Source organism: Emydura macquarii, unplaced genomic scaffold, assembly GCF_026122565.2.
Source record: "Emydura macquarii macquarii isolate MOO-44397 ecotype Brisbane River unplaced genomic scaffold, CSIRO-AGI_Emac_v2 contig_587, whole genome shotgun sequence".
In the NCBI taxonomy this organism is placed as follows: Eukaryota; Metazoa; Chordata; order Testudines; family Chelidae; genus Emydura; species Emydura macquarii.
In genome coordinates, this window is record NW_027130724.1 from 16,715,551 (window position 1) to 16,731,244 (window position 15,694).

The window sequence follows — 15,694 nt, forward strand, 5'->3', positions numbered from 1 at the left end:
GCTAAAATAACAAAGCTCTCTGCATTTGGAGTCAAATCTTGTATCTCTCATAGAAGGACACAGAAGCCTTCCATGCTAAAGTTGTTTACAATAAAACATGCAGATAACTTAGACAGGAGGATGCGTGTTAACATATTTAGTGTTGTGGCTCTCAGGCCCGCCCAAAAGGCTCTCTGAAATGTAAAAGGTTCTCTATCTCAGTGGTAGATGAAGTAGTGGCTTTGTAGATAGTGCTGACTCGCCTCATTTCGCACTGCTAAGCTTCAATAAAAGAAGTTCAAAATACATCAGATACTTTCCCTAACAGTACTTTTATGCATGAAATGGCCAGGTGCTGCATGGTTGTTATGTGACTGGGGGAGCTCCAGGTAACCATTACTGGGAGAAGAAGTGCAATGGAGTAATTGTGGACTACATTGAGGGGGCTGGAGGAGAGAGAGACAAGGAGTGTAGCCTGTTGGGGTAGCCCATTTGTAGCAAGGTACACTTAGGGGCCAGCAGGCTTACTAGGCAGCCCACAGCTCAGCAGTCTCCAAAATCCTAGAATGGGAGGCTTTGTGAGGCAATCTGGATGTCTGGCAGCCAAATTACAGTCTGGCTTTCTCCAGGCTGCCCTTGTTGGACTGGGGTAGATGGAAATGTAGGAGGACCCAGGCCCTCTGTCTCCACCAAGTCCCAACCCAGGGCCCCAGGGGGGATCACGAGAGGTGGTTTCCATCCCCTCTAGCTCAGGGGTGTCAAACACATTTGCTATGGCAGGCCAGAGTTGAATTAAATGTACTTCAAGTGGGCCATACATACCATAAATCAAAATACTAGGCACTTTTGGAGCGCTGTGTCTCATGCACACAGTGCTCCACGTGCTGCCACCAAAGTACACAGATCTCATGGCAGCACGCAACGCCGCAAGATCTCGTGGCATCGTACCCTCGGGCAGCAGCGCATGACACTGCCAGAGAGTACAACGCTGCGAGATGTCACGGCAGTACGCGCTGCTGCCAGGGGCCAGACCAAAAAGGTTGGTGGGCCGTATCCAGCCCTTGGACTGGATGTTTGACACCCCTGCTCATACCCCAGACTATCCTCCCCTGGGCAACTTCCTAGCCCACCTCCAGTGCTCTCTTCAGTTTGGAGCATTGTCAGCCATCTGCAGATTGCTTGCAAAGATAACTACAATTTCACTATCCAGGAAAATTGAAGTAGCATTCTTGCTTGAATAAAACAGAAATTACTTTATGATTAATGTAAATCCTCGATTTCAACATTCCATCTTTGAATATTTCATTTTATTTTGGTCAAATTAGTTTTTTCTTTAGTAGTGGAAGATCACCAACAGAGTTGTATATAATGCCATTGAGAACATAAAAAATGATTTCTTATGTTAGTGCATAGCACAGCCAATATATACAGGAAGACGACACACAGGACTGGACAGTATATGTTGTACTTAACATGCTCATCATGCATAAAGCTTCACACAGAATGGCATCAATTGTGATCTATTACACCAATGTCAAGCCTTAGTAATTTTACTGACAATCAGTAGTTCATTTTCTCTTTCACTTATATGCATTGGAATTACTCCAGATTTATACTGGTATAAGGGAGAGCAGAATCTGGCCCAGTGATTCTTGATTCTGGTACATCTTGTCCTTGAATAGTGGAAATATCTATTAGGTATCATAGAACAGACTATCCTCTAATTTAATTAATTAATCTAATTAATCCTCTAATTTCTGATCTAAAATTTTAAAATTTTGGCATACTCCCATTTATCTGCTTCTGTTTTGATTTCTTTTCTAAGAAACACTTTCATAATATAACAGTCAGGAACATTAAATGGAATTTTTGGGCTTTATTACCATGTTCTTTGCACTACAAAGCCAAATATAGATCCATCTGGGGAGTTTGAACTGTACTGAGTTACTGAAATACATTTTCATTAACCTTAGCTGACCTCTTATGGCCATAATGCATGCTTTCATAGAACCTATTTTCTAATAGTGCACCTCTGTCAGAGTATGAACCAATCTAAATTTAAGTGTTCATCTCCGCAGCAAATATTAGAAGAATAACCTTCTTTGTAATACCAACTTAAACCCTTAAATAATGAAGTAACACGTGATGCAAAAATAAAGCAGTACTTTTTAATGCATATACTGTTGAATGGGAAAAAGGTATTTTTGTTAGCCTCGCTGGCATTTCGCCAATCTCTTTCATGATTAAAATGAGATTTGAAGAAGGAGACACTTCCAATTCTTCCTGTTTTATGTTTAATATTTTCCAGTCAAAGAAACATGACTTTCAACATAATTGAAGAGCAAAAACAGGTACAAAACTGTGCCAGGAAGATTACATATAATGGATCATAATTTAAGCTTGGATGAATTTTATTCTACTACTATAATAAATAGTCCATAGTGAAAGTGTGAACAAAACCAATTGGCAACACTTCAATAATCTGTTTGAGATGAATATCACCTTTGCTATGTATTTCCTTCAGTGACATGCTTTGAAGACTTCCCGATATCAATGTCATCTGTTCTTTCCTTTTTTTAAAAAAATGAATTCAGTGTTCATGAAAGTGCTGGGCTGGGAGTCCTGAAGAATTAATTAATGAAAAAAAATCTTCTATTTGTCCACATATTAGGGATAAGCACCTGCTATACAATTGACACCTCCTGTTCAAAGTTCCCCACAAGCGTGTCTTGCACTACAAGGGCTACTATAAAGGTAATAAAGGTGACAGGGTAATTCATTTACATACTCATTCAAGTCCTGATTCTCATAGACTTTAAGGTCAGAAGGGACCATCCTGATCATCTTGTCTGACTTCCTACACATTGCAGGACACAGAACCTCACCCATCCACTCCTCAATAAACCCTAACCTCTGGCTGAGTTACTGAAGTTCTCAAATAATGATTTAAAGACTTCAAGTTATAGAGAATCCACCAATTACACAAATTTAAACCTGCAAGTGACCTGTGTCCCGTGCTGCTGAGAAAGATGGAAAAAAATCAATCTGACTTGGGGGAAAATTCCTTCCCAAGCGCAAATACAGCCATCAGTTAAGCCCTGAGGATATGGGCAAGACTCACCAGCCAGATACCTGTATTCAGGAAAGCATTTAAGTACATGCTTAAAATTAAGCACATGCTTAAATGCTTTCCTAAAAAGGAATGGACATAAGCACATTAAGTACTTTCTTGAATCAGGGTCTATGTCCTTGGCTTCTTTACAGAGACAGCGAAAAAGACCAGTTATCACCAGAAGTGATGAGGTCACCCATCCACTACAAACTGAAGAACTAATTTCACATAATTCACTGCAACAGGGTACATGGCCCGTTAAATGAAACTGGGCTCAATGCTCCTGTTCCAGTCCAGGTGCTCTTACTTGGACCAGTTAAGAGGCCAAGGAAGCACCTGAGGGATAAGAGGCCTGGTGAGAACAATACTGGGAAAGTCAGAGCAGACTGAGTCAGTCATGAGTCTGACAAGGGAAGAGAAGGGCAGGAGACGATAGCTGCCAAGTGGTTCCTGTGGGGGAAGGCTGAAGGCAGAAAAATCAGCAAGAGGGGGTTTGCTGGCTCATGTTTCTGAGCTAGGGCCAGAAAGCTGAAAGCAGGAGGAACAGCAGAGGGAATTGCCCACTGACTCTGAGCTGGAAAGGGACTGAGAGGGCTGAAGATGGGGAAGAGCAGAGGAGCTTATCTGCTGACATTTCCAGGGCCAAACAACTGGACCTAGAAATTGTGAGAGGGCCAAGGGAGTGAGGGATGCTCCCAGCAGCGCGGCTGTGGGAGCTCCTCTGGGAAGACTGGGTTTGTAGCTCAGAAGGAAGGGGTGGCAACCTGGCCGAGAGACAGTTGTGGCTGAAGACACTGGGGTCTGGGGAGAATAAAGCTGGATTTTTAAAGACAAGTGCACTGTAGCAAGATAGATGGGACTTTTGCACTGTGTTTTGTTAGTGAATTATATTGATGGACTTGAAGATAACTCCATATAAGCCTAAGAGGGAAATTGAGGCAAGGGGCCATGTGCAAGGCTGCCTCCAGGCCACAAAGGGGCTCCTGTGAGGTTGCCACTCATTTACAACCAACAAATACTAATGATTTTCAACTTCTAGCAACCTGAACTATGTTGGAACTTGCGTTCTATACTGTATTTCATGGCCCATTCCCTGAGTTATTTAAAGCTCTTTAAACATAATTTCTTATTTTTTTGCCACAGATTAGCTCAAAGTTTCCTATTCAGAGCTGAATGCTACTCCAGTCCTTTTGAAGGCATATACATGCCATGTTGAATTAAAGGAGCCAGCTGCAGAAGGTTTATGCAACTTTATGCACAATCTTTGCACACCAAGGATCTCTGTTCCATGTTGCTTATCTTCATAATCACATAGAGGATGTTGGGAGTGTGATGGGACTAGGCAGAATCCATACATCTACCACTATGCAGGCCCAGGAGCCTAGCCCTCTGCCCTCCACATTACCATGTAGGTCCCCAGCCATTACTGCATCTTTATGCTAGAGCTCCCAAGCCCCAAGTAGGTCTCCTGCACTACACCCATCTACTTACGCTTTGTGGTGGGGTGCAGCATGTAGTCCTCCTTGACCTCTAATGCACCACCTTCAATCTCATGCCTTGTATAGCTCTTTAATTCTGCCCCCAGCACTTTCAGAAAATGTTGACCAGCTTCGACTAGCAATTTTAAAGAACATTAAAAATTAAGTAATGTTTGTGATGCTATTCTGGGTGACTCACTGGAGATTAGAGAAAACGTTCCAAATATAAAAAGATATAGGTATGTTGGAAGAAAGACTAAACAACTATCTCACAGACTTCAGGTTAGAGAAGTACAAGGAGATTGTCATGAAAAGTCAAGTTGAAATGCATGGAGTCTCCAGAGAGGGTACAGCAGGATCATTCACTGAACGATCTCAGCTTGAGAAGAACCCACATAGCCTGTTCTTTCAAATGGAAGAACGGTATCTTAAAATGATTACTTTAAAAGATAGAGGGGAAAGAAAGAGTGCTGCCTGCCCTTAGAATAGGATCTTAAAGGGGAAAAAAAACAACTACAAAATGGATGATCTTGAAAACTAAAGAACTTACTACCCACTCTAGCAAACAGTATTTAAAGCATGTGATATTTCCTAGATGTGATAGTTTTTGCTTTAGGATTCTAGAGTAAATTTCCTTCAATTCTAAGTAGAAAAGGGATATATTTCTCCAGGCAATATTGCAAAATGCTTTTTTGCTTTAAGTATGCACCATGTTCTTACTAGGATTATTGCCAATCGGAGACCGAAGAGAGGTATTAAGTGGCCATTAGAATTAGAAAATGTTATTCTTCTGCTTGCAACTAATTGTTTTATAGTTCATGCTGTGAAATCAAATCAGAGAAAAGTACAAAAATCTATATCGCCTTCCCTCCGGGGAGTTCTTAAACATCCATGATAGAATACTGAGGATCTCCCATATTTTTCCACTTTCAAATCCACTACAGCTATGTGATCTAATACTGCTGCCACTATTTTTGTAGCCAGAAATAACTAGATTTAACTCCTTTAGGTGCCAATCAGTGCTGCCCTGCAATCAGATAGAGGGATGGCTGTGAAGTGACACCCGATAGTCCTTCCCCTCTAAAGGTTAAATGAGCAGACACCTCATCAGCACTCCCGATTATGGTCACCTAGGAAGAAAGACCCAATTTTTCCTACATTAATCTTATTTGCTATTCAGACCTGCTTAAAAGCCTGATGCTTCACAATTGAAATCAATGGGAGTAGGATCAGGCCCTAAAAGAGAAATGTGATTTAAGGGAACAACAAGTGAACATAGGTGATGAGTTCGTATAAGAGGTTGCTGCTTTGTATGATTTAAAACTGTCAAGTTACAAGTTTAGGATGGAACTGCAAGCACAAGCATAACTACAGAGTCACTAGAATGATGCCACAGAACTAATGCAATTCAATACCTCCAGAACACACCTTTCAAGATCCTTGGGACCTACGCATGCTTATGACAACATATGGTATACCTCATCCAGAGCACTAAATGCCTCAACAATTACTATGTTTGATTTCACCCACCATCACTATGCTCCCAAATTAACTCATACAGAAAAATGATGAGACAAACACCATATCACGACTTTTCACAAAACAATAACGCCATATCTGACCTCTCTGTCTTTATTCTCAAAACGAAATCTGCACAACACCTTCAAGACAAACCTGGACGCTTAAATTCAAAGCTTTACTATACACTAAAAATCATGGACTGAATACAGATTCTGGATTTAGGGCTTATTACAACAACTCCCTGCCAGCTGCCTTCCTCCCCTTCCTTTCCCCTCTATGACTGGAGGGGGTGGGTGATAAAGGGCTGCTTCACCTTGAATGGTCCCTTGAAATGTGTGTTAACTACTTAAGCTAAACAATCTGTTCCACTTTCTATATAGCTGTAACAATTAGTACATTTTCCAGACCTGAAGAAGCTCTGTGTAGCTCAAAAGCGTGTCTCTCTCACCAACTGGAGTTGGTCTAATAAAGGTATTACCTCACCTACCTTATCACTATAATTCACATAAGGCATTACAGTCCTCTGATAACTTATTTTCACAGCAAAGGCTGCAAATGTAATAGTAAACATAAGAAATCCATCCAATCTTGTAACATATTTTGTTATATGAATAAGGATAAGGTATAAAATGAACATGCCTGCCACAGAGATTGCAATCACATATTTTCTCCTAAAATGATATAAACAAGAGCATTAAAGACTACAAGGCATCCCAGAGCGCCCGGGCAGTTTTATTCCCTGTAATAATGGTGCCATCTTGTGGAGAAAATATTTAAATAAAAAAACGTAACATTTTCAGATTAGTGGGTATGTGGGTCTAAGAGACATTAAATACTGCATTCAATATTACCTCATGTTGAATGCTATGGCAACAGCAGTCTAAACTCAAAGGTCCTTGTGTTAAGAAGTCGCTTAATATTGATGTGGTCCAATGAACAGCCTGGGCCCAGTCTAGATTTTTCCCTCAGAACACAAAATATGGAAAAGTTCCTTCACTTTAAAAACTTAATGGAAATCTGTAAGTAATATTGTTATGTACACCAAAGGACTCTAAGACAGAAGCATGGCTTAAGACTATTTCAGCAGCCCAATATTGAGACTGGTGGGCTGCTTTGTTGGATCATACCCAGCAGAAAGGCCATGTTAATACTAAGTAGTTCAGATTTGAAACATTCAATATTTAATTCAGGGTATGACATTTCCCAAATCTGCTTCTATTCATACCTGACTTTAAGAACAGGGTTGGGGGTATGGGCATTCTGTTTCTTTTTGAGATTGTTTTGATTAAATTAGACTTTAGTCTTAGTTAAACTCATTTATGCACCAGACTGGATGGGGCATAACAGAGAGACGATGATTGCCTTCAGACATCCTCACTTACCAAGATGGTCAGGAGCACATAATAATGTTCCTTTCTCTCAATACTAACCCTGATTCATAGATTTTAAAACCAGATGACACCATTATGGGTCATCAAGATTGACTTGCATAACACATATCAGAGAAACATTAGTGATGGGAAGTAATTATTAGAGTTGGTAGAAAAATGCTTCATATGAAAATTTCCAGTAAGAAAATGCTGGTGTGTATAAAAGTCAAATATTTTGCAGAAATGTCACCTTTGACAAAAATGTGTTTAGAAAAATGTTGAAGAACATTTCAGCATGGATCATTTTGATTTCCTCAAAATGAAATATTTTGATCAATCCAAAACAACTAAATAAATGTAATATGGATTCCCAGGAAATTTTGAATTTTTTAAAAATGTTTGTGCTATTCTGGAATGGAAGACATATCAACATTATGAAACTTTCTCCAAAACAAAAAAAATCCAGGTCCCATACAGCTCAAACCATTACCTACTGTTTATGTGAAAATATGTGGGGCAGCAAGAATATCAAAAAGTCATCTGCAAAATATATTTTGTCATCAGCTCCAAAATTACTGTGTTGGAGACTCCAAGCAATGTAGTAGTAATTGGTGCTACCCTGGGGAATGAGACTTGCTGTGGAAAATGCAAGTGTTGCTTTAATCCAAGGGCTGTTTCTGACCCAGTTTCTTTTATTAGAATTTCAGATTTGGGGAAGTCAAAGAAAGGGGCTGACCTATTGAGGACTGAATTTCCTCAGTACTTGCCAAGACTATTCAAATAAATGTGAATCTTTTCTATTGGGCATAATGAAATGTTATCTAATTAGAATGAAACACTTATCTCTGAGGGAAATTAATACCATTACAGTGATCATATTGCTGTAGGATCTGCATACATCCTCATTTTTCTTCTGGGAATACTAAAAACCTATTTAAATTAAGATTATTACCATATCAGGAGACTTCCTGTGATACAAGAAGAAAATTCAAATGTTCTTCTACCAAATTATGAGCACAGCCCTGCAAGCCCTCTCACTATAGAAGCAGTTCCATGCATTGAGAGCTTGAAGTTTTGGCACTAGACAGTTGCTCCTCCCAATTTGGAAAGAAGGAAGTGGTATTGATTAGTTACAGTAACAGACTAATCACCAGTCTCCCACTACTGTGAAACCTTGGATTCTATTCCTGGCTCTGTCACATACTATTAACCTATCAGTACCTCCGTACTCATAATAAAACTAGGGAAATATAGCCTAGACAAATAAGGTAAGTGCACAACTGATTGGAAAACTGTACTCAAAGAGTAGTTATCAGTGAAGTGCATCATGAATGGGTTTACTCACCATAGATGCCACCTACTTGTGGCTGCATCTGGGGAATCAGCTGTCACCCAGTCTGGTGTCCCCTTCCATCAGTTAGTCACGCTGAGATCCCTGCCCCCCATGACCGTGCCCTCCAGCCAGGTCACTATATAGGCCTCCCTTTACAGGAGGATAAAGTCCCTCTGGACCAGCTGTATAGTCGGTGTCTCTAACAATCCTCTGCCACTGCCCACTGGCTGGTAGCGGAATCCAGGCCTACCCCCTACACTGGGTTCTAGCCCAGGGAGCCTACAGTAAGCAAGCAAGGTCTCACAATCCGACTCCTTGCTGGTATTTCCCTGGGCTTTTTCCTACCCAGCCCTTTCAGGATCTCTCTCCCCACAATTGACCTTTCTTCCAGGGCTATGATCCCAGAATTTATTCTCCTCCCTTCTCACTCTTTCGGAAGAGAATAAATTCACACTCTTCCAAAAGAGTGACTACAGACTGTCTCCATGCAACTTCCTTCTGCTACAAACTTCCTGGCTTTATACTAACCAGCCTTCTCCTGCCCAGCTGGTAAGCCTTGATTTCCCTCCAGGTGCAGCCAGATACCCTAACTGGCCTCTCAGGCCTACATTAACACTTTCAGGGCCTGTGTTGGGTCCATACACCCGTTATGTTAAATCCTTGGATAGTACTTGTATTCAAAGAGCAATCAGCTCGGAACACAGAGAGATGCAAACCCATAAACTAAACTACACTATTGAATTACACTAAAACCAGCCAGAACTGGCTGAGCTATCCCCTAATAGTCTAACTTTATTGCTATGGCAACAAGCTAAGCTCTGTTGCTACGGCAACCTAGGCAAGAAGGCAAGACACAAAATACAAAACACCACCATCATAGGTATATCAAGTGGGGACTTGAAGGGATCTGCCTTGGGTCCAGTTCTATTCAGCATCTTCATAAATTATTTGGATAATGGCATAAGGATAGACTTTGGATAGACCAGGATCTGATTCACTGTTTTCTCTAAAACTGAAAGACACAGGCTCTGAAAACATTCCCAGTTTTAAGGGACACATGGTCAAATAGAGTTTGTTTAGCACAACTGAGGTGTTGTTTGACAAGCCTGGCAAAAATTCAGAGGCACAGTGTGCCTGTGTTTACTCCTTGCCAGTCAGTTTTCTGCACCTCATACCCATCCCTTCTTTCTTTATCAAATTTTCTGCAAAGGAGTCCCCTGAGTTTTTCTCCAGCTTGAATGGCTTTTATCAGGCAAACTTTTATCAGGCTATTATCAGGCACACGTTCATGCTAATGTTGGGACAGGAATGAGAATATATGTTGAATAGTCACCTAGGAAGCACTCCATTTTTAATTAATATTAATACCTTTGTTTGTATTTGCGAGAGAGACCTAACAATTAATAATAAAATCTGTATAGGAAAATGGGGAATGAATGGGGAATAGGAAATGAATCTAGCAATTCACATGAGTAGCGTAAGCAGCCTCATTGACTTTAATGGGACTTCTTGCATAAAGGCTACAGAAGCAGACCTTTGGGGAGGAGCAGCTCATTCGCTGGCCAATAAAATTGTAAGAGGAGCCATAATTGGTCCTTAAAATTATGTGTTACAGTAAGCACCTAAATGCTATTGTGTTACACATTGTATAAACAGAGACAGTCCTTGCCCTGAAGAGTTTACACTCTAAAGGCTTGCTTACACAAACGGTACCCAGCAAGTTGCGGTGTGAATCTAATCTGCACTAGACTGCTGCAGACTGTCCATGTAGATCCTGCTGATGCGCAACAACAGTTCACTAATGTGCTTTGATTTAATCATCTTTGAAATGGGACTAATCAAAGTGCATTAACAAACTGCTAACGAGCACCAGTATGGCCTACTCAGAGTTAAAGGCCACATCTACACTTGCACTTTTGTCAGCAAAACTTTTGTTACCCAGGGATGTGAAAAAAACCACACACCAAAGTAACATAAATTTTGCTGGCATAAGCGCTCACATGCACAGTGCTACCATCGCTTATTGAGCTGGTTTTATTATGTTGACGGGAGAACTCTCTCCCATCAGCATAACGCAGCTATGCTAGCGCTCTTTCAGAGTCACAGCTGTATCGGTACAGGTGTGCTGCTGTAAGCTTGTAAGTGTAGATATGGCCTTAGAGTGTGGCAGGCTAGTGTGGGGTAGATGCACACTGTAGCTTGCTGTGAACTAAGCATTCATGTAGACAAGCCCTACATAAAATACTCTTTTTCCTCGAATCCCAGCCCTTCAGAGAACACAACAGAAGAGGAACTGTCACACTGGAAAAGCAGAGATGATGTAAAAAATTGCCACTCTTTTAGTACTGCTAGGATATATTTTTCCCATTAAATATTTCTCTTTCCTTCTCCACTTCATGCCCTCCATGATACTCTCCATGCTTTTGACTGCCTCTCATTTCTCAAATACCAAGAATCCTTCCCCTTCATGTCCTTTTACTTAAGTGTGGCACCTGACTTTTCATTGCTGATTAGCTTTGGTTCTGTTTACACTCAACTTTCTGCTAAGCCTTTCTTCAATGTCCACAGCTTTCGATCATTTGCATTCTGTGGCAAGGACCATTTCATACTATGCTTTTTAAAGCACCATGCACTATTATTGCAGTATAAATAAAGAATGGTTACTTACCTGTAACTATTGTTCTTTGAGATATGTTGCTTGTGTCCATTCCTGAATTAGGTGTGTGCGCATGCCATGTGCACCAGTGCGGATAAATTTTTCCCTTAGTAGTACTCGTAGGAGCTGACTCTAGTGCCCTCTGCAGCAGCACGCACATGCACCCACATATAGGCGCCATCGGCTCCCCCTCCCTCTCAGCTCCTTCTTGCTGGAATGCCGAGTGAGGGGAAGACGGGGGTGTGTGGAATGGACATGAGCAATACATTCCAAAGAACAACAGTTACAGGTAAGTAACTGTTCTTTCTTCTTCGAGTGCTTGCCCATGTCCATTCCCAAATTAGGTAACTCGCCAGTATTGTCTCTGGAGGTGGGCAGGAGTTCATGGATGTGACACTTGAAGCGCTGCTCTACCAAAGCCATCGTTATCCCAAGCTTGCTGTGTTAAGGCATAGTGGGCCTCAAAGGTACGTACCGATGACCAGGTAGTGGCCCTGCAGATGTCCTGGATGGGGACAAGAGCTTGGAAGGCCGCAAATGAGGCTTGCGCTCTTGTTGAGTGGGCTGTCAATGGCCCCGGAAGCGTGACTCAGGTCTGCTCATAATAGGTTTGGATGCGGACCGTAATCCATTTCGAGACACGCTGCGAAGAAACCGGCAGTCCCATCATTCGGTCTCAACAGCCACGAAGAGTTGCATCGAACGACTAAAATATTTGGTCCTGTCGATGTAAAATGCCAGCTCACACATCAAGAGAGTGCAGGCATTTCTCTTCACTGGAGCTGTGAGGTTTGGGACAAAAGACAGGTAGAAAGATATCCTGGTTAAGGTGAAAGTGCAAGAATATCTTAGGCAAAAAGGCTGGGTATGGGCGCAGTTGGACCTTCCTTGTCCTTAAAGAACACCGTGTAGGATGGTTCTGATGTCAGTGCCCTGATCACCAAAACTCATCTGGCAGACATAATAGCCACTAGGAAGGCAACCTTCCAGGACAGGTGCGTAAGGGAGCACGAGGCCAGGGGTTTGAAAGGTGGACCAGTGAGTCTAGAAAGGACCAAGTTCAAGTCCCACTGAGGAGAAGGCTCCCTTATTGATGAGAAAAGCCTTTCTAAGCCCTTAAGGAACCTGGTCATCATTTCATGCAAAAAGACTGTTTTACTTTCCACTAAGGGGTGGAAAGCAGATATGGCCACTACAGGGACCTTAACAGACGAGAAGGCCAATCCCCCTTGCTTTAGGCGGAGCAGATACTCCAGAATTGTCAGGATTGACGCCTCCACTGGGGACACTTCACATTTGGTCGCCCAGCAGGTGAAGTGCTTCCACTTAGCCCTATAGGCCAATCTGGTTGATGGCTTCCTGCTTTCTAGCAGCACACACTGAATTTGGGCTGAGCAGGCCTGCTACTTCTGACTCAGCCATGGAGCATCTATGCCGTCAGATGTAGGGAGCTCAGCTCCAGGTGGAGCAGGCAACCTCGATCTTGAGACAGGACATCCGGCCGCAGCAGCAGGGTCCAACGCCTGGGTCCCGCCAAACTCCAGAAGCACCCTGAACCAATGTTACCAGGGCCATGCTGGTGCTACAAGCATGACCCGTGCCCTGTCCCTCTTCACCTTCAGAACTTTGTGGATCAGAGGTATTGGTGGGAAGGTGTACAAGAGACCCCCCGACCAGGAGAGGAGAAAGGTGCCTGAGATGTAGCCCACAATGAGAACTTGACAGGAGCAGAAGCGAGGGCACTTCTTGTTGCCCCTGGTGGCAAAGAGGTTCACTTGGGGAGAGCCCCACCGCTGGAAGATGGGGGTCGTTACCTCCGGATGGAGGGACCACTTGTGGCGAGAGCAGAAGGACCTGCTGAGTCGCCAGAGTTGTTGACCCCTGGAAGATGTACCACGATTGGGTGAATGTTGTGAGTGACACAAAAGTCCCAGAAACTCACGGCCTCCTTGCACAGGGTTGGGGATTGGGCCCTTCCCTCCCACCTGTTGATATAATATACGAAGGCTGTATTGTTTGTGAGTATCTGCACCACTTTGTTGGTAAGATGTGGTAGGAAGACTGTACAAGATAAATGAATTGCCCTGAGTTCCCTGATATTGATATGTAGCCACAGTTCCCCTGAGGTCCACATGTCCTGGGTCTTTGGGAAACCCAAGTAAGAGCCCCATCCCCGGTCTAAAGCACTGGAAATCAGTGTTAGCGACAGCTGGGGCATCTCAAAAGGCATTCTTGAGAGCACCCGACGCAGATCTGTCCACCACACCAGGGAGGTAAGTATTTCCGGAGGAACCACAGGTATCCTGTCCAGGGGGTGCCTGGCTGGAGAATACACTGATGCCACCCACATCTGGAGGGGTCCAAGGTGCAGTCTGGCATGGGGAACCACATAGCTGCAGGCCAAAGAGCTTTTCCACTGGCTTGTTCAACTCCTCTATCTTAGGGCCCAGATTAGAGGCCACCCTTTTCAGCAAGCTCTGGTGTACCCTGAAATCGTCTAACGGTTCTGCTGATGAAGGGCCCATGACTGCCTCATCTAGAGACGACGATGAGGAGGCCGGTAGCTGAGGTGGGGGAGGTACCTCTGCTCTGGGAGAGGTAGATTCCCCCAGGCTCAAGACGCGTGAGTCCTCATAGTTGGACTCCGAGTCCAAGTGTGCTACCAAACCTTGAGGAATGGAGAACTGCAGCATCGAAGTTCTTCTCCTGGAGCTGGGCTGTGGAATCCCCAAGTGAAACCCCCACCAATAAGGACCACAGTCCGGGCCATTGACTTTGTGGCCATGTTCCCACTGGCGGCGCCATAGGGAAGCCAGGCATCGGTGCTGCAATCTGCCTCGTCTGAGTAAGCTCCCCACTGTTCGAGGATGTGCCTTTATCCAACGGCCTTGGTGGCACCGAGTCCAAATATCGCATGGTGCCATGTGAGGCACACTGCTTGGGCACCGGAGAGAGGTGCGGGGATCCTGAGTGGTGGGCGTGCCGGGACCTGCTTTTGTCCTTTGCTGTCCTGCATGGACTAGGCAAGTGAGGCTGCAGCGCCGGGAAGATGTGCCGCGAGCCTGACAACCTGCGTCGCTCGAGAGCTCTGTGACAGTGTTCCGCATGGTGCCAGTCCTCCAGAGACCAATGTTGGGAGCCCGGTCTGACACTGTCCCGACCCGGAAAGCATGGCCTCAACTGTGGGGACTGCCTGCACACCGGTGAACGATGCCTCGAAGAAGGGGACTGTTTCTCAGAGCAATGCCAGGAAGTCTTTCATAGCCTGGAAAGCCTCCAAGGTCGATGGCACCACCAGGCAGTGAGGGCCTCTACCACTACCTGGAGTTGGTGGAGGGCCCAGTGCCGGGGTCAATGTTCACAGCTGCGAGGAACCCTTCTGAGGCAGGGAGGATTGGCGGCTCAACCCAGGTCTCACCTGGTCCCCTTTAGTCTTTTCTGCAGGGGAGTGACACTGCTCCGTGCGAGTCTTCTTTGGCCTCTTCTTCAGTACCAGACATGGTGAATGGTGCAGCGATGAGGCGGAGGGTGCCGGAGGAGTGCTGCGTGCCGAGGCCGTTGTGCTCAGTCAGCTCTACCGGGCTCCGACACCGGTCTAAATGCTGACTCCATCAGGATGGCCTTAAGATAGATATCTTGTTATTTCTTAGTCCGAGGACGAAAACATCTACAGATTTTGCACCTCTCAATGACGTGCGCTTCTCCCAGACACTTTAAACAACTTAGATGTGGGTCGCTCCTCGGCATAGGCTTCTTACACGAAGCACAGGGTTTAAACCCCAGGGAATGGAGCATACCCCGAACCTTGGATTCTAACAACTAACAAACTGGAACCAATTACAACTAAGAAATAACTATTAACTGTCACCTAGACCAATGAAACCATTAGGTATAGCAAGAGGACTTGCAAAGGCAAGAGATGTTCCAGCACCGTCACTGGCGGCAAGAAGGAACTAGAAGGGAGGAGAGAGCTGACGGCACCTATATGCAGGTGCATGTGCATGCCACTGCAGGGGGCGCTAGAGTCGGCTCTTACAGACACTACTTGAGGAAAAAGTTGTCCGGCACTAGTGCATATGGCATGCACACACACCCTTAATTTGGGAATGGACATGAGCAAGCACTCAAAGAAGAAGAAGCAGTTTACCTCAAATATGTATGTTTTGATAAATGAGGATTTGTGTTACAAATAATACTTTTGTAATTGCATTTTAATGACAAACATCAAAAATTTGCATTTATTTG